At 39.7% G+C, this 20,947-nt stretch overlaps 1 protein-coding gene across 5 annotated transcripts in view; it reads left to right on the plus strand.

Moving 5' to 3' along the window:
• Positions 1-20,947, plus strand: part of erbb4 (erb-b2 receptor tyrosine kinase 4) — a 1,019,841-nt gene that overhangs the window by 167,733 nt on the left and 831,161 nt on the right. Inside the window, exon 1 of one of the 5 annotated variants that reach the window (XM_062969127.1) lies at positions 1-16,811. This exon is cut by the window's left edge and continues 35,604 nt beyond it. The exons of the other annotated variants lie outside the window; for them this stretch is intronic. The gene's annotated coding sequence lies outside the window, so the exon portion shown is untranslated. The remainder of the gene's footprint in view (positions 16,812-20,947) is intronic. 5 annotated transcript variants of the gene reach the window in all.

The raw sequence follows: 20,947 nt of genomic DNA on the forward strand, positions 1-20,947 counted from the left end.
CTTAGAAAAGTGCTTCCCAAGCTATCTGATGTGTAGAACTTTGAGACACTTTTAGCCAAACTGACATTGTATCTGTGAATCATGGAATCATAGAATCTAAAAGTTGGAAGAAACCACATGGGCCATCTAATCCAACCCCCTGCCATGCAGGAAAAGCACAATCAAAGTATCCCTGACAGATGGCCGTCTAGCCTCTGTTTAAAAGACTCCTAGAAATGAGCCTCCACCACACTCCAAGGCAGAGAGTGCCACTGCTGAACAGCTCTTACAGTCAATACGTTCTTTCTAATGTTCAGGTAGAATCACCTTTCCTGCAGTTTCAACCCATTGCTCTGAGTCCTAGTCCCCAGGGCAGCAGAAAACAAGCTTGCTCCTTCCTCTTTATGTCATCTCTTCAAATATTTAAACATAACAATCTTGTTCCCTCTTAACCTTCTCTTCTGGAGGATAAACAAGCCCAGCTACTCAAGCTGCTCCTCATAGGATATGGTCTTCACACCTTTGATCATTTTAGTTGCCCTCCTCTGGACATGTTCCAGCTTGAAGAAAGCAGCTAGGCAAACCGGATTGGTGCCAGCCAATCACAAGGAATGTGATAGCAGGGTGAGAGGATATAAAAGTGAGGCTTTGACAGAACGCAGATAGGGAAAAGATGGCATAGAGATATAGAAAAAAAAACTGTAACGAAAGATAGGGCATTCAGCCAGAGGGAAGAACTGAATGGGGCACTGAGAAACTGTGAATGAGTAAGTCGTTCAGGAGTTAATGTATGTTCTAATTGTGCATTAATATACTTTGAGTTGTGGGGGTTTTCTTTGCACCTGTTTGTTCCTGTTAAGTTTGATAAAGAGTCGAGTCATGTTTACACAGTGAACCCATTGAGCAACAAATTCATGGAAGGATCAGCTTGAGGCCTAAGTACCTGATCCAAAAAGGGATCTTGAGGAGAAAAGGGGACAAGGTGAATGACAGGAGCCAACCTGGAGAGGGGATCACAGTGTACATTGGCTACGGTTGTCTCTTTCTTTTATTGAACACACTCAACAATCTTCCAGATAGACGTTTTGCAGAGAAAGATGGCAGTGGTGGATAAGATCCTATTCAAAGAAGCTTTTTGCCAGCTCTGATCTTCTTAAGAAGTGTCACGACCCAGGCTGCAGAGCACCAATAACCATACACAGAGGCCAGAATCTATCTAATATCTTTATTAAGGAAATATATAAAGTCAATAAAAATAAGTGTAGAATGTAGTTCAGAAGAAGACCTTTCAGGAAAGGTCAATTATAGTCCAGGAAAACAATGTCCAATATAAAATATTAAGGTCCAAAGTTGTAATCCAATAACCGAAACACTCACTTTGCCAAGCAAAGTGAGGGGAGATGACAAGGTTCTTAGTCCAAGGAACTTGAGGTAAGGCTAGGAAGTAAACTTGATTCTTGGAACACAAGGCTTGATACAAGGCAGCAAGGAACGAGGAACAAGGACAAGATCCGTGGTAAATACTTGGCAAGGTCCGGGAAGCAAGGCAAGGTTGGAAACGTGAACGAAGGCTTGGAAATAGGAACGAGGCTTGGAAACAGGAACGAAGGCTTGGAAACGGGAGTAGCGCTGTCCACACACAATCTACTCCAGTTGCTGACGAATTGACTCCGCAAGATTCCTTTGGGGCAAGGAACCTAAATAGGGTCTCGTTTTCCCACCAAAGAACACTTCTCTGGGGAATCAGAACCGAAAGTCAATCTCTGTGTCCAGATGCATGACTCCCTAGAATTTCTCATGGAAGCAATCTTAATCAGCTGAATGCTTGGCTGCGATTCTCAGGCTTCTGCGATTAGCCTGCTGAACTCCTTTTTGTTGTTGATAATAACTACAGCGAGAAAATGGGGGAGATTCTGACTCAGGGCTTGTTTGGCAGATTTCTGGAAGGCAAACCTCTTACAGGTGCAAGGGCTCCAAATCAGGCTGGGAAAGTTCCAATTCTGGCTGAAATGGTGGAAAACCCAAGTTTTCCTCTTCATCTGCCACAACAGCGCTAGGAATGGAACTACATGGCCCATGAGTCATCACAAGAAGAGAACTTGGCAATGCTTATAGGAAACATGAGGCTTATTGGGAACAAAGTCTATGAAACCCATTGGTTTATAAAGAATGGTATTTAACTCATTGATATGACAAGACAGCTGGAGAAGATTATGTCCCCCTGAATATTGCTCCATACCCAAGGTACTGCTATTAAAAGGATGCAAGGCTTTTGCATTATTTTCTTGTGTAACATTTTTGGAAATGTAGAACAGCTCCTATTTGCCGGTGACTCGGGTTTCAAACCATATGACCATTTTAATAAGTTATGTGTTGTAGACATTATTGTGGATTTATACCATCACTATGTTTCAGTGTTCTCCAGAAATTATTTTTTAACTTGACTTGATTTTTGGTTGGACTATGGAAACTATAATTTTATTAATCAGTTGAAAGGGATTCAAAATAGTCTGAATGCAAGCAAGATTTCTTCTGTACTTATATTTTGTATAAAGACAAAAAAGTGGTCTTAAGACAAGCCATGCATCAAACTGAAAATTCCTTTTCTTCACCTTCGTTATCAGCTTATATCTACCTGTTCTATATATGTGATGTCTGGGGAGTATATACTGCCCTTCTTGTGTTTTTGAAAATTGCCTAGTGCATTGCTGGCACTGCCAAACAAATGATTAATGATGATAATTTTGATTTTGAATGGGTTCATTTATCTATCTAAACCCTTTGCACAGTGATTGCCTTATACAGAAGACAGAGAGTGAGATTCTGTTCTCTTTTTGATCTACACAGGATTTTCTATTATTTTAAAACTACTCAGCACACAAAGACTGAATTCAATTTGTGCATAGTCTCATTTATGCCAAGATAGCTTATCTGGAACAAATTTTTATCCTTGCCTTGAACGGTAGTGAAGATTTACAGACTCATTCTTAACTAATAATATGTTTATAAACAATAAAATGTGGAAGTCTGGAAAGAAGGACATAAAAGATTTAAAAGCCTATTCATAACATTGAATAGTTTTCAAATCAGTAATGAAATCTGTAGAGAATAAGCATGGTTTGAGAGTTTTTCTGTGGATCCAGAGGACCAGGGTTCAAATCACTTCTTAACTCACAGGAAACTACCTGAATGGCCTTGGGTAAGTCACACTATTCTCAGCTTGAGAACAAGGGCAAAACTCCTCTCTGAATAAACCTTTTCAGGAGAACCACAGGGTGGGATAAGTGAACAAATCACACATAGACACACTTTACTTTTTACTAGGGCTGTGCAAAAAAATGTAGGAGGGTTGTAAATCTTAAGTGTTTTGTTAAATCTGTACCTAGAACCCAATTTACGACCTCCCAAAGCCACTCCTTGTTGAATACAAACGAATCAAAACACCCCCTTCTGAGTTTTCATAAAGAAGTTTGTTTTTGTATGTTCCCTCTCTCTGTGTATGTCTCCTTCTCCCTCCTTGTGCCCCCTCTCTCCCGAATTGCGGCCATGATGACCAACAAAGAGGAGACTAGTATCATCAAGATGGACAGGGTGGATCTCCCAAAGTCAACACCTTCAGGTATCTTGGATCAATGATAACTTCAGATGGCAACCTTTCTCTGTAGAGACAGCAGCAATGCCACTGCAGGAAGCCAGATACCTTTGGCTCCTTCTAGGCACCTTTTTGCCATCCAGACCTACAAAAAGACCAGAAATGGCACCATGGCAGACAGAATAGAGAAGTCAAAGCATGGATTAACATGGCTTGGAAGAAATGGCACTAAGTTGCAGGTGTACTTTGTGACAAGAAGATGCCCAATCACCTGAAATAAAGAATCTATCAAAATGTCATAAGGCCTGCCCTAGGTAACAAAGTAACAAAGGAAGCAGAACATAATTTCGGTGTTATGGAGATGAGGATGCTACAATTTACACACCTTGACCGCATCCGCAACTATGACATCGGACAATGCTTTGACATTGCTCCAATTGCTGGCAAACTACGAGAATTATGCCTCAGATGGTATGATCATACACTCTGAGGTGAAGATGAGTCCATTTGTAAAATTGCTCTTGATTTAGAAGTACCTGGCAAGAGACCAAAAGGAACGACCGAAGCAAGGCTGACTGGACACATTGCACAATGATCTGAAGACTGCTAGCATACAACCTGATCGAGTGCACAAACGGGTGAAATGGTGCCAACAAACCAGTAGAGTGGGTACTGCCATCAAGCAGAACAAACAGTGATGGTGATGGTGATGATGATGATGATGATAAAGAGGAGGAAGTTGTTTGTCTGCCTTTCTGCTCAGTGTCGGGGTACATCCTAGCATTATGTCTCACCTCGAAGGTACAGTAGGGCTGATATTTCAGCTCCTATCCAACAATCTCATGTAAAAGAAGAAATTATAAAGACCAAAAACTATGTGGAAGACAAGACAAAAAGGAATTTTTGTGATGTAAAGCAAAATGTCCATGAAACATTTAAGGCAAATAATTGATTCAATGGTAACATAAGCAAAAGACAATTTCCTACAATCAACATTTAAGTGCCTGGGAATAGGCAAGATCATTGAAAAGAAGCTGAGGGTGACAGAGCTGGTGGAGCAAAAGTGATGAAAAAAACTCTGATGGTGATAATACTAGGCATAACCCATATTTTCCTACACCTTCTGCCCAAGGAGATTTTTCTTACCATCTTAGCATTGATCCCAAGGTCAGCACACCTTTTCATTTCCATGGGATACCTCTGAGGCCCCTTCTACACTTCCATGTAATCAAGATTATTAAAGCAGGTAAGTCACATTACCTGTTTTAACTGGATTATCTAAGTCTACACTGCCACATAATCCATGTTAAAGCAGATAATCTGGATTTTATATGGCAGTGTAGAAGGGGCCTAGGATCCTGTGCAGGGTTGCCTGTAGGGCAATTCCAAATGCTACTGTGTTGGGTAAATAGCTATGGGAAGAAGGGAGAATGTGTTCTGTAACAATCTTCAAGTAGCTTGGCCTCAGTAGTTTCCAGGATACATGTTTGCTAATACAGAGGATAAGGGACCTTGTGTAAAACCATCATCATTTACTGCACAATTTCACAGCAGTTTGAGAAAAACTCACTCTGCTGTAACAGTGATTACTGGCCATGATCTCTGCATCTGTTTTCCTTGTTAAATCCTGAGAAATTTACATTTCATTGCTGCATCCAGTCTAGTAAACAACACAAATGGAAGACAAATCAATTTTTCACATTTCCCCCCTTTTCAGCACAAATTATCCTGCAGTCTTTTCCTACCATTTCATAAACCCGAACACATGGATTTTATTTTGATTAGATTATTGTGCATAATGACTGACTTTTTAAATATGTAGGAAAGGGAGGGACAAAAAACCCACTGTTGCCAAGAAGACATGCTTTTCAACCTGGGAGTTCACATCTGGCTACTGAATATCAGCACTTAGCAGAAAGCATAAAACAAAGCAGGCAAAATATATGCAAAAATGGCTAAAACATGGATTTTCAGTGTTTCTCATTGCCTTTCTTCACCATTTCCTGAAGCAGCACGGAAGGCTGGAAAATCCTAGTTTAATTATCCCCATCAGTCTCTGAGACAAGACACTTAAGGGTTTTAGCTGCTGTAAACACTCCCTTGATAGCTGATAAGGAATCTGCTGAGAAGCTGTTTGTGTGTGTGGAAAAGAGGGGACATCATGGGCACACCCATTAATCATTAGCACAGTACTGTACACACATTGCTACTGCACAAACAAGATATGGGTCCTCACTTTCTGGTCATTGTATTGACATGGTGTATCACAGGTGCATGTTGAGAACATGCAGATAACTAATAGAGTGTCTGGTCAAATATTACAGCAGCAGCTATCCACCAGCAACTATACCCATACTGTAAATAAAGCAACTGTATTTGTGCTGGTAGAATTCAGGGACTATTGACCTCATCATACTTGCTAAAATAAGTATCTCAGGACACTTTGAGCCTTCTTCGGGGAAGAAGCCCCACGCCAGCCATCACATGATGTTGTGTGGCTTTTGGCAGAGGCCCCACCCCCTAACTAGGGTGAAAGCACCCTTGGACGCTTCTCCCCAAACACGGAGGCCCAAAACCTGAGATGATTTATCTTTGAGTCAATATGAGTTTTGTACCTTAAGTCTTATCAAAAAGGGAGATCTTACTGTATCTTGGGAGTATCTAAAAGAAACATCAGTACTCCTCTACTCTGTCTGCCATGGTGCCATTTCCGGCCTTTTTGTAGGTCTGGATGGGGAAAGGGTACCCAGAAGGAGCCAAGGGTATCTGGCTTCCTTCAGTGGCATTTCTTCTATCTTTGCAGAGACTCTTAAATTATCCATGGCTCTTTTTAAAGTCCCTAATTTTGGCCCCAAACCTATTCTTGACCTATATACAAGGTCAATGTATACATGAGTTTAAATGGTGTATTATTAATACATTCATAATTTCTTGGAACAGTATATGCATTGTATTACCACAAATGTAAAATAAATACTTTGTGGTGGGATCCTATATTAGATCCACAAAGAACAAAAGCTGCCCTTCTATCATAGTTTGACATAGCCATGGTGAACACATTTCACTGAAAATGTTGGTTCTCCACTTATTCCATTTCTCCTGAATATTTTTGGGGGATGTGCAATACTATGTATTTCTGAAATGAGAAATAGAAAGTAACCCTTTCAACATAGTGGTTTTAGACAGATGGAACATTTCAGCCAATAAGAGCATCTGGTACATCTGAAAGTTGCTTGTGGCTCTAAGGCTAAAATTAAGAGAGCTATTTTTCCTTCTCAAAGCCAAACTGTCAATGGTATTGCCTGCTAGTGTGCATATCTTGGCATTCCTCCATTGAGAAAAATGAATATTTATTAATCAAAATGTCATTTTTCTTCATTTAAAATCTTGATTTTAAGAAGACCACGTGAAACTATATCTTTTTTTAAAAAGTATAAAACAAATACATTATTTATTCACATTGGAGATCATTCCTAAAATTACTCATCCACGCTTGAGCATAAACAAACATCCTTTGTTTTTATATTCAGATTCATCTTAAAATTAAATTTATTTTACACCAAGCCATAAGTGATGCCTGTTTCAAAAGCTTTTGAAATATGGTAATAATATAAATAATATAAATAATGTGTCTACTTGGAGTTTCTTTGCTCAACACACTTAAGCATTCAGTAAGTGTGCCAGTGAAATAGCTATGAAATCAACCAGACTGTGTCTATTGTTGTACTTTGACAGTATTTGACTCTGGTGCCCTATACTTGTTGTATGCTGTGCATCTTTATTTTACTAATTTATATATAGTAACACAGCTTTTGCTATTTTCTTTTGAAAATTTAGGCAGTCAACCCATTCCCTATGTAACTAATAATAAAGGGAACTCCTAGGGCTTTAACCTTATTGAATGTGTGGCAGGGGAGAGTTACAAAGAACAGTGAGAAATGGTTTTCATCTATTTGGAATGAAGGGCATTGCAGAATTAGAACTGATCAGAAGATTTGAATCTATTAATTTAGATCTTAATCAAGAATCTCTCAAAGCACTCTATCATGTTAGAGGATTGAGAGAAATTATGGAGGGTAAAAATAAAGTATTCAAGATTGATAATGGTGCGGGAAAATTGGTACAAAATGTTTTTTCATTGGTATTTAACTGCAACACAACTGGCAAAATACTACAAGAACGAAAATAAGAAGTGTTGGAAATGCGGCGATAAAGAAGGGACCTTTTTTCACGCATTGTGGGACTGCAAGGATGTGAAAGGATTCTGGAAAAAAATCCACAAACACTCCCAAAAAATACTAAGGACAAATTTTGACTTTAAACCAGAATATTATTTATTAAATATTACAGATTTTGAGTTAGGGAGAAATGAGAAAATAATCTTATTCTATATTATGGTAGCAGCGCGGACTCTTTTGGCCCAGAAGTGGAGCACTAAAGACATTCCAACTGTGGAAGAATGGATTATAAAACTTAGGGAATGTATGGATATGGACTCACTGACTTTCCTGCTGCGAGAGCAGAACAGAAGACACAAGACGGACTGGTCTCCTGTTAAAAGCAATCTCCAGGATAAATGGCAGATTAGTTTTGATTAGTCTTTTCTGACAATGCTAAACATGGTAACGGGGATGAACAGGGGAGTGATAAAGAACGAGCAAATATCAAAATAGGAAGGAATTAAGGAAATAATTGTTTCCTGTGGAATGGACTGGAGGCCTTTTTAATCCCTCCCCATTCCCCTGCCTCACTTTCCTTTTTTCCCCCTTTTCTCCTCCCACTCCTTTTTGCTCCCGACTTTTCCTTTTTTCTCCTCTCTTCCCCCCTCTACTGATATATCACCCAATATCTGATTCTCAGTGTATGATACTACTACATAAGAGGTGCTCGTATGCATAGAACTACAGAAGTAAGAGGAAGAATTAGTAGGAAATCTGGGGTAGACCCCATGGAGTTGTTTTTTTCCCCCCTCTTTTCCATGGTTGTTTATTTATGTATACTTTTTGAAATACCCAATAAAGATCATTATTAAAAAATCTCTCAAAGCAATTGCCACCATTAGCATAGCAAGACCAGGCATCACCCCATTTACTGCCATTGTGAATGGTCACTCACCCTATCTTATCTTTGAATTTTACTTAAACATGTCTATGTTGCCCAACTGATTCGATTAGTTTCTCTCATTATCTCCCTATGTATGCATATATATGCCAAGAGATGCTAATACTTTGCATATTGAATTGTCCTCTAGCCAACAGCAGCAGAGTTCTCAATAAAGGTACCACAAAGTATTTCCTTGTTTTCAGACAACTCCATGTTTATCACATTGTTGTGACAGCTTTTCCTATTCTCTTTTTTTTTTCCTGCAGTTTGGCACCACCTATCTTTGTACTATTTTTTCATTGCATTTTGACAAAACTTGGTTTCTTCCTTTTCAATAAAGTCAGATGCTGAAACCTTGTGGGGGGCATATTAGCTCTAAGAAAGCATGCAGCAGTCATATGGCAACCTTCACTCATGTTATATGCCGCTATATGAATGTATTTGTGATCCACAAACCCACTCAAACTCCAGGGTAGTAGGGAGAGTTCACTAGGAAATTGCTCCAATAAATTTTTCTTTGGTCAGGGTTGATGGAAGTTATACTCCATGTTATGTAAGCTAAACACTGTGGGACCACAAGTAAGGAACATGATTTATACCATACCACCTCTAACACTTTTACCTGAAGAAAGCAATGTGAGCTGTGACTAAAGTGTTTGATTTAATTTCCAATAAGCCAACCAGCTGTCTTTCAAGGGTTGTTAACAGTATTAATGAAGAAACCTGATATACCACTCTAAGCTCTTTGAATTGAAAAAAAATCATTAAAATGTGAAATAGAATGAATTTTGAGCCAAATAGAGGTGATTTCAATTGGCAGGAACAATTCTTTAATTACTGCTGAATCTATAAGGTGCCTGTAATGAAAAAAACTTTTCAGTCTGAAATATTATTAGGGAATATGAATGAAAGTAGATGTCTTTCACAGGCCCTTTTCACTTATATCCTCATTTGGATATTCACCTGTCTGTGACTGTAATATGTTGTATGAGATGATCCACTTGTGTTTACTGTCTCTTTGTATTCTTATGTAGACTATATTCAAAGAGCTGGAGAAAGCCAAAGGAATTTTGAGTCATTCAGGTTCAAAGTAGTCACAGGGCCCTTCCACACAGCTATATAACCCAGAATATCAAGGCATTGAACTGGATTATCTGAGTCAACACTGCCTTATAATGCAGTTCAATGTGGATTTTATGCCGCTGTGTGGAAGGGACCACAGTGATAAATAGATCTTTGGATCATATGCTTGGAATCATTCACTTCTTTTATTAGAATGACTGGGCTCTAATTGGGAGTACAGAATATTCAGATATTTAGGGCATTGCTGCACAACTGAAAATCATCCCTGATGTTGCAGTTTGATGTGAACAATAGTTCCAAGGGATCAATATCTAACTGGAAAATGGCACTAGTGCAGAAGAATGTTAGCCTTTCATGATATAGTCTTAATCTTGATTGGAGTCCAGAATGAGCATAAAAAGTATACTTTATCATACATCATGTGCAAGGTTTTTTGCAACTGACATTTTGATGGTTAAAATGGAAGACAACAATGATGACCATGATTTCATATTAGTTCACTTTGCTTTGCAAAAAGCTAATGAAAGGCTAATGTAGAGAACACATATTCAGTAGTGGAAATAACATACTGCTTAATGGCTACATCATCTATGATGACGATCGTGCCATCACCACCCAAGCAGGGAGCTTTGAAATGGTTGAACAGAAGCTCTCCAAAACTTTAGGTGTTCTTACTGTCTATTACAGGGAATACTAGCTGATTTCTAATCCATCTAAAACACAGACGTGTGCTTTACACCTTAAGAACAGACAAGCATCTCAATCTCTGAGGATTACCTGGGAAGGAATCCCACTGGAACATTGCAGCACACCAAAATACTTGGGAGTTATCCTGGACTGTGCCCTGACTTACAAGAAGCACTGCTTGACTATCAAGAAAAAAGTGGGCGCTTAAAATATATCACACGAGAGCTAACTGGCATAACCTGGAGATCACAACCAGACGAAGTGAAGACATCTGCCCTTGCACTTTGCTACTCTGCTGCTGAATATGCATGCTCAGTTGGGACACATCTTACCATGTTAAAACATGGATGTGGCTCTTAATGAGACATGCTGCATTATTACAGGATGTCTATGCCCCACACCGCTGGAGCAATTATACTCTTTAGCTGATATTGCACCACGTGACATCCTCCAGGAAGTAGCAGCCAATAATGAAATGACCAAAGCAGTGACATCTCTGGCCCATCCCCTGTTAGGTTATCAGCCAGCACGTCAATGCCTTAAATCAAGAAATAGATTTGTAAGATTTCAGAGGTACTCATAGGAACACCTCAGCAAGCGAGAGTCCAAAAGTGGCAGGTTAAAACTCAAAACCTCAAGCCATGGCTGGGAAACTTGAAAGGCACTCTGGCACCACGAAATGCAGAGTTAACCTTAAGAAATGGGGCCACAAAGCAGAGTCCATGATATGCAAGTGTGGAGAAGAGCAAACCACAGGCCACCTATTACAATGCAGTCTAAGTCCTGCCACATGCCCAATGGAGGACCTTCTTACAGCAACACCAGAGGCACTCCAGATGGCCAGGTACTGGTCAAAGGGCATTTAGTATAATGCCAAGTTTTTAAACTTTGTATTTTTAAATACATTAAAACTGTACCATCGGTTTGCTTCTGACACAATAAATAAAAATATGGCTACATCATTATATTGGTTTGAATTTAACAAAATCTTGCATCATCCTATAAATGCAGAGTTAAACCTTTTATGAAATTTTTGAAGAGAGTTTAATAATTAGGAAGCAGCTGCCAGTATAGACAATAACTTCATTTTATGCCTTTACAAAGAACCAGGCCCCTTCTACACTGTCATATAAAATCCAGATTGTCAGCTTTAAACTGGGTTATATGGCAGTGTAGTCTCGTTTAATCCAGTTCAAAGGAGATAGTGTAGAAGGGGTCCCAGTGTATTGTAGTCCTTTTAGTGTCCAACTATGACTGAGAAATCAGAGTTCACATTTCAACTGAGGCCTTTGGGATTTTTTCTCTTTAAAATATTGGTGAAATCTACACTTTCATATTTGTCTCTTTGAATGGGATTTAATTGCTTAAGTCTTAAAAGTTGAATGCGAAGGAATTCAATCATGCAAATGCCATGTTAACATAGTTACCTCTTTTTCTGATAAGCCCCTCACCTTTAACATCTGTGTTAATCCTCTCCCATAGAAGAGGAAAAGATATATATTGCATGAATGAATGAATGAATGTAAACTATATGGAAGGCAGGTATACATGCCTTCCTGCCTTGCATATTCTGTGGGTAATTTGCTCACAGAAATTAGCTGTTACCTATCAAATTTGAAGCACTGATCAAAATTTACAAAATTCTAAATTCACTCAGCAGAGTTGAGTTGACTCCCTTATCCACCATTTTGATATTCATGGTTTCACTTACCCATTGACCCAAAAATATCCCCCCAGATATGGTTGTGTGCCTCTTTAGGTCCTCCAGTGAAATTCAATGTTATATTTCCAGATGAAGTATTGTCAAAATAAGGGATTCACTATTATCCACAGTCTCAGGTCTGTTTGTGTGTGTGGCACGCACGTGTGCACGTGTGTGGTGGTGGTCTTGGAACATATCTTTCACAAATACTGGAGTCCTACTGTACTGAAGAGTATAGTGACTAATATTTCTGACATATTTTTGAAAGGATTGAGATGTCAGTTTTATTTACACAAACACTGTTTCAAGAATGCCAGACTTGAAAAGCTATTTTACATAGCATTTGTTTGCACTTTGTAAAATATTTATGCTAATGTTAGCTTTGTACATTCTCAAAAGAATATTTAGATGCTTCTGCTGCTTGTCTTTATTGTGTGTAAATGAAATGAATGACAACAGCATTGCTGTGTATAAAAAAAACCCCCCACAAATACCATAATCTTTCTAAGGCTTGGGCACATTATTTCTTTTATTACCATTCCCAAAGTCCAGATACCCACGTCCTTTCTGTGCCTTTCCCTGCTTCCTCCTGCACTCTGCTGCTTACCTGACTCCTGAAGACAGTCTTTGGTCTCCATTTAGATGCTCTTGGGAAATGGAGCACCACAGAGTCTCATGGGAAGTGACCTTATGTAATCTAATGGCCTTCGGAGAACTCCCATGGGGTCTGTTTCCCAAGCACATGGAAACGAAGACCAAAGACCATCTGATGAAGTCCGTAATATCGTTTGACACATTAACTGTGATGGTTCAAACCTATGGAATCCTGGAAGTTGTTGTTTCATGATGCACCAGCACTCTTCCACAGAAAAGGCTCAAGACTTTGTAAAGCTACTACTCTGAAGATTCCATAGCAATGAGCCATGGCAATTGAAGTGGTGTCAAACTGCACTACTTCTACAATGTAGATGCATCCTGAGTCACTGGGAGACAAAGATTCAAATTCTTGCCTGGTCATGGAAACCCACTGGGAGTCATATTTTCTCAGTCTGAAAAGACGGTAATGGCAAAGTCACTCTGAACTAATCCTGCCAAGAAACCCCATGACAGATTCACCTTACGGTCACTACAAGTCAGAAATGACTTGAAAACACAAAACAATACCAGAAGGAATCCTTTCCTTTTTATTTGTGTCTACAAATCAGTCTTCATGGATTTATGTTAGTCTTGAGTAACAACTTGTTTATGATATAATTGCATGCCTCAAAAAGACTCAAGACTGAACCATTCACTGTGTGTCTATATTGGTCACTGAATGGCCATATTTTGTTTGTGTTTTGAAAGATAGATTACTTATAATCAAATACACCGTATTTCAATAAATAATGTGGGAAAATGCCAGACTATTTTTCTTTACAAGCTCAGACTCTGGAGGTAGTATCAGTGAAAAATTAAACCCGAGGGCACAGAAGGACAGCAAGCATGTGATGATGCACAGCTTGGTCCACAGTATTAAACAGCACTTGAGAATGGGGCTATCACTACATGCATTGTCACATAGAGTGACCATAGATGGTAAAGTGAACCTATCTTGCAATGCCAGCATTGCCATCGTACATCTCCCTTGAGACTTTCTTGGTATTAATTGATCATTTTGAAGACACAGTGCAGGTAGTTCCCGAGTTACAAACATCCAACTTATAAACAACTCATAGTTAAAATCAGAGGTGAGGCAATAGGAAGTGAGAGAAATCTACTTCTAGGAAGGGAAATTCACTCCTGAATTTCCCTTCTTTTTTCATGGGGAAAAAGTGTCTCAACTGAAGCTTTATCACCAATCCTTGTTTCCATAATAAGCCATTTTTTTTTCAAAATCCAAATATCACATGAACAGAAAGTGTGGTGAAATCTTCCAAACCGGGGCACAGACAGCAAAAAAAACAAAAACAAAAAAAAACACACACACACCACCACCACCACCACAGAGATGTTAACTCTTATCTGTGCTATCCAAAGCTTGCTTGCTTGCATATATATGTGGTTGGAGTTACACTTAAAAATGTACCTGCTCTGATTTACATACTAATTCCATACAAACCTACAAAACCTATCATATTAATAACTTGGGAAATGCCTGTACAGTAACATTCCTGAAATAAAGAGGGAAAGAGGTTTTTTCAGTGTTTGAAAACTTACAAAGAGAAGCCTTCTCAAGCTTTTGATTTTTCCTCAGTCTTTGAATAGATTCATTGACTATTCCTCCTCCCCTTCCAGACTAATATATTTCATGACCCACAAAGCTTGGAGTGCAACCGAGAGATAAGGAGCATCATGAATAACCAACACTCAATGAAGACATCACCAACATTGGAAACAAGCTATCAGAAGTCTAGGTAGCAAAGCTATAGCATTCTTTATTCTTGACTGATATCTCGACAATCTTCCAGTGTCACATGGGAGCCAGGTGGGAAAGAACCAAAAGTAGATATTTAATGTCGATAGTTTCCTTGATCTTCATGTGGCTTCCCCCAACTCTCCTGATGTTACATGGGATGAAGTGGAGAGAGCCAAGAAATCAAAGGACTTTGCAGCAGGTGTGTGCAATCCAGGTAAACCACAATCTGTTTTAGTGTCCCAGAATTTGGTGGGGGGTCCCAATTCATTTTTCAGGGTCCTCCCAAATTTGAGAGGACAGAAAGTAGTTTCCGATCCGGGAAGCCAAAGATTAATTTTCTATCCTGCCCATTGGTGGCAATGGGGAGGACTTCTCACAGGCTTCCTTTCAGATCATTTTAGGCATTGTTTGTCCTTATATCCTTCATTAAGACATGTAGAGGAGACTCGGTTTAATGCTTCATTAAAGCTGTTTCTACTCTAGAGGAGACAGGAGCTGCAGGCACCCGTTCTTCCCCTGCAGTAGGAAGCCTCCTTAAAATGGGAAGCATTTTAAGGAGGCTTCCCACTTCCTAGGGAAGGAAAAGGGATCAACCTGGAGGTATCCTACCCTGGGCTTCCTTTAATGAGCCCTCTCTTGATTTGGAGGCACTGAAGTTGTGCCTTTTCCTTCTAGTGGCTGCCTCCCTCTCTACACTCCACATGTAACCGAAAGCAGCAGGTTTTTGACAGCCAGTGTTCAGTTGCAGCTGATTAAAAAATGGCAGCAGAGCCCATGCCATTATGGGCTTCCGAACCAACCAAACAGCCAAAGAAAAACATCCATAATGAATCCATGCACAAGCCTACTCTACAGCTCTCAACTAGCTTCCCCCAACTTCAGTAATGCTGTGTATACTATTTAAATGCCCCCCAATCACACACACACACAATACCTCTTCAGCTGGAGACTTTTTACTGCCCTACAAGATCTCTTCCAATACTGTATAGTTTTTGAAGATGCCCGACAGTGAGGAGATTATTTTTCTCCATTGTGGGAATGCATAATTTAATATAACACCCCTACTCCGAACTACTGAAAATATGCTTTAATGCCAGTGATGGCGGATAGCTCTGGTCTGAGTGGGACAGTGGGTATGTTAAGGACTTTATGTCTGAACTTTAAATCCCAAAGTTTGAATCCTGTTTATCCAAACAGAAACAGCACTTGGGTACTGCATCTACTCTAAAAGTAGGCTAAAACCTAGAGAAGATTAATTAGTCCATTGATTCTGGAATTGTCATTAGCTCACACTATTTCAGAAACAGCTCACAGGTCCAAGGTACTCTATGTAAAGTTTTTATCCATGTTATATTTTTTTTGCGCATAAGCAGATATCAGTCAGGTCCAATGCAAAAACACACAAACAAGAAGAAAAGGAACAAAAAAAATCTTTACTCTTGTCAGCAGAGATACAAAATCAAATAGCTCAACAAACTTACACAGTCCTTGTAAGTAGCACAGAGTAAGTTTTCTTCATCCAAAAGAGTAGAACATAAAACAAATAGCTATTCCATCATAGCAAGGAACATTGCTGTAAAGTCATTGTTAATTCAGCATCACCAAACTGTATTCTAACATCCATACAGTTATACCCCACCGGGTGTGGTCCAAGCTTGCTTGCTGACCTACTTCAGCAGCTGCTCATAATAATTAACGCCATAAGGTTTTCTTTAACACACACGCATATACTTGATCCTGTTACTACTTACTGTAGCAAACTCTGGCTATATATTCAGTGACTTTCTCAACAAACCATTTCAAGGTACTGTCACTTCCAAGTGCCATGCTTTATATACACAAATACTGTTGCATTATTATTTTTCCTAGCCTTATTCTCACAGCTCTTCTTGGCTATGGTAGCAAATTGTTTGAAACAAAAGGAAATAAGTAGCTTATATAATAATCTGAAAAGATTTTATTGTCACATAGTTTTGGATTGGTCAGAATAGAACAGGCTCAGATGTTCTGGAAAATTGATATAAAAGAGACCTCTGTGCACAAATTTTAATAAACATATTATTGTGCAATTCTGTTTCAGAGGACAAGAGAAAAAGGTAAAACCAAGTGAAGTTTAAATTAGGGACACCTGTTGTTAGCCCAGATGCAAAAATTTTTTCCAGGTGGGGTCTGCAAATGTTTTAAAGTGGGAAACAAGGTTTAAATGACAAAGGCAGCCAAGGAAGGCTGTAGCCAAGCTCAGTAATAGGTGAGCTCTTCTTCTTGCCAAGGTGAGTAATAGTGCTCTTCTTCTTGCCAAGCAGACTGCAGTGGTTTGTAATTTCTTTCTTCTTCTTTGTCTGTCACTTTTTTATTATTCTACTCCTCTCTTTCTGCTGATATGGAAAACTCCACCTATTCAGCATTTGATCTTCCAGGAAAAACTTCCCTCTTCCCTACGCATTGTAAAAATAAATAAACCTCAAAGCTGAATTGAGGACACAGGATGAAAAAGAGGAGAAAAGAGAAGAAGATTTGATAATTTTCTTATTGAGAAAGTGTTGTGCGTTTTTGCTCTTGGTGACACATGTTGATTTATGATATTCAAGAGAGAAATAATGCCTTTTAACATTATTTTAAGAAGTGCTGCCATGTTGCCCTCTTGTAACAAAGAACATCAGCTTTTTGCTATATAATGGCTAACAGATTTATTATGTCATCAGCTTCTGTAGACTAGAATGCACCTGAATTGGATTCTAATCCATAAAATCTGATGCCATTATATTTTTTAGACATTGAGGTGCTGTGGGTAATTGTAGTTTTAATTTCTGTATGAGGGCCCTTTCACACAGCCATATAACCCTGAATATCATGGCAGATAATCCACAATATCTGCTTTGTACTGGGTTATCTGAAGCCACACTGCCATATAATCCAGCTCATTGTGGATTTTATACAGCTGTGTGGAAGAGGCCTTAGATGCAGTTCTCAGTAACAGAATGAGACTTATTACGAGATTGACTGTTGTGGGACTATATAGTAGTTTATACTCTAAGGCGGAGCTTTCCAAACTGTGTGTCAGGACACACTAGTGTGTTGCTAGCCTCCTAGGTGTGTTGCATGAAAAATGCTCTCCCCCTCTCCCCCAAACAAAGACTGGTACTGTTCAAGTGTAGTCACTGTTATACCTTTTTATAATTTGCTCAATTTATTGATTGAGCTCAGGAATGGCCACTAAAATGGATATGTTTCTAACTAACACTCATGTTTGTGATGAACCACATGCAGCCATTATAGAGAAAACTACACAAAAATCAAGTATAGTACATAAATGTAAAGGAACAAAACCTAGTTTACACAGCAAAGATGATAAAGATATAGATATATAGAGAGAGGGAGGGGGGAAGACCATAGTATAGTATGAAACATTTATAAGGAACTAGCTGTGCCCTGCCACGCGTTGCTGTGGCCATTTAGAATTCCACTGAATCGCCTCGCTGCTTCCAAGCCTGGGTGCTTTCTATATATGGGCCTCCTTGCTTTGGCTGGTTGAATGGGACGGAGTGGTGTGATGGCTTCCAAATGTGAGGGTTTTTTATGTAGGGGAAATATTGGTTTGAGAGGTTGAAGAGGAGTGAATAGTGTTGGTGCTTTGAAGCCTGGCCGCTTTCTACCTTGTGGAATTGTTGGTTGGGCAGGTCGAATAGCAATGAATAGTCTGAGTGCAGGAAGTATGAATGTTGCAATTAGTTACGTTTTGAATGTATTGAATGGCCCTGGAGATTCGAGGCCTGGCTGTTTCCTGGTTGAGGGAATCCTTTGTTGGGAGGTGTTAGCTGGGCCTGATTGTTTCCTGTGTGGAATTCCCGTGTTTGGAATGTCCCTGTCTTTTGAGTGTTGTTTTGTATTTTGTGTCCTGATTTTAGAGATTCTATTGTTCGGTTTTCTTATTAGACCATAGTAATTATTACATATGATATAAAGTAATGTTTTGTATTAATTACTGTTCTTACGAATGTAGCACGCAAACATAGCAACATTTAATTCGAAAACATTGACTACTAAATGGCAGACTGGCTTGGATAAGTGAAGCTTGGCTAAGTGAGACTCTACTGTATTGTCTGTTTGGAGGCCAAGTGTGAATGTTGCCATTGGCGAGCTTGATTAGCACTGAATGGCCTTGCAGCTTCAGTGCCTGGGTGGTTCTTGCTTGTGAAGCTGTTGATGATTATTGTTGTGGTTGTGATTGTTTTTACAGTAGAGTCTCACTTATCCAACATAAACGGGCCTGCAGAATGTTGGATAAGCAAATATGTTGGATAATAAGGAGGGATTAAGGAAAAGCCTATTAAACATTAAATGAGGTTATGATTTTACAAATTAAGCACCAAAACATCATGCAATACAACAAATTTGACAGAAAAAGTAGTTCAATAGGCAGTAATGCTATGTAGTAATTACTGTATTTACAAATGTAGTACCAAAATATCACGATATATTTAAAACATTGACTACCAAATTGTGTTGGATAATCCAGAATGTTGGATAAGTGAGACTTTACTATATTGGAATTGAGGTGTAGAGGAGGAGAAACTGAAAGTAATTGAGGGAGAACTCTTCCTGCTTCCCTTCTGGGCCCCGCCCCTCCGTGGCCTCGGTGTGCCTGTTTGAGGGGGCGACGTGGGCAAGGCCCCTCCCTCCCACCTCGCTCTCTTTCCCTGATGACAATAAGGAGGAGGTCGTCCCGGAGGAGGGTGGCCGGGAAGGAGGCCTGGCCTCCCGGCCCTCTCCTGGCCACGTCCCCCGGCCCCAGTCCCGGCCAGGCCTCGCCAGGGGGAGGGCGGCAGTGGGGGGCTCTGTGTAGGCCTTGCTGGTCCCTCCTCCATGGTGCCATGTTGAGGGCCGCTGGGTGAGGTTTTTCTTGGTCGCGGTGCCTCGGAGCAGGAAGAGGGGAGCGCGCGGGAGCGCCTGTTGAGGGGAGGGGTGGGGGTTGTTCTCTCCATGCCTGGGGTTCGTTGTGGCGGAGGCGCACATGGAGCGTTTTTGTTTTTAGGCCCCGTGGTGGTTCCTGTTGTTTATTTTAGTTGTATGAACCCAGAGGCAGGGATGAGGGGTTGTGCTGGCAAATTTTGAGGTTGTGGGATATGTAGTTTTGTTGTTTTGCTCGGTGCCGGGATTCCATTACCATTTTATATATATAGATTGGTTTAACTGGATTGCCAGTAAAACTGAATTACTGTGTCGTGAAAGCTTGCACTTCTAAAATGTATGTCATCAACATGAAAAGTTTGGAAAGTTCTGGTTTAAGGGATATCACTCTTTCCTTTAACTTATCAAATTTTATTACTCAGCAAATTAATGTTAAAGCATGCTATATAGATATGCTAATGTTCACTTGACAAAGTAATGATAGCAAAGAGGAATCTGTCAGTTTTGCCTGCTCCTACAATCATTTTTTGTGTGAAAAAACTCATTCTTTCCCATAAATTTGTGAAGAAAATGCACAATGTCATGAGCAGCAAAGAAACAAAGCATGTTTCAGAAAGTACATCTGCTTGAATAAGGGCATGAGCATGTTGTAAAAGGTAAATGTTTTCCCCTGACATTAAGTCCAGTCGTGACCAACTCTGGGGGTTGGTGCTCATCTTCATTTCTAAGCCAAAGAGCCGGCATTGTCCGTAGACACCTCCAAGGTCATGTGGCCAGCATGACTGCATGGAGCGCCGTTACCTTCCCGCTGGATCGGTACCTATTGATCTACTCACATTTGCATGTTTTCGAACTGCTAGGTTGGCAGGAGCTGGGGCTAACAGCGGGCGCTCATTACGCTCCCGGGATTTGAACCTGGGACCTTTCGGTCTGCAAGTTCAGCAGCTCAGCGCTTTAACACACTGCGCCACCACCAGGAGCCCATGTTGTACCTGCTTAGAATGTAGCTGTTTAGAATGGGTAGGATATCAGTTGATTGTGATGGCAATGCTAATTTAGGGCTATAATGGCCTACATGGGGGAATAAGATATATTTGTTTTCTTGCACATTCATTGTAAAAGAAAAAAAAATCAAAAAACACATTTCTATCAGATATTATTATAAAATTTTAATTTCTTTTTCCGGTTGTGTTGGCATCTTCACCCTTTCTTTATCTTGCGAGCTTGATGAAATTTGCAAAAGGCCTACACATCCTGATGAATTATTGTTGTTCTATTAAGAGTATCATATGATAAATACATACATATTTTTAAAATGTACCAAACACATTTTTCACCCAAACCCATTAGGTAATGTCCGTTAGTGTCATCTCCACTTAAAAGTTGCTCAGATAGCAGTGTTAGAGATGAGGTTTTTCTGGGCTTCAGGAAAATAGGTACTATGCAAGATCAGCTTTGTTGGATACATAAAGGTATTCCAAATTCAGGTAATTAAAAT

Source organism: Anolis carolinensis, chromosome 1 (assembly GCF_035594765.1).
Source record: "Anolis carolinensis isolate JA03-04 chromosome 1, rAnoCar3.1.pri, whole genome shotgun sequence".
Taxonomy (NCBI): domain Eukaryota; kingdom Metazoa; phylum Chordata; class Lepidosauria; order Squamata; family Dactyloidae; genus Anolis; species Anolis carolinensis.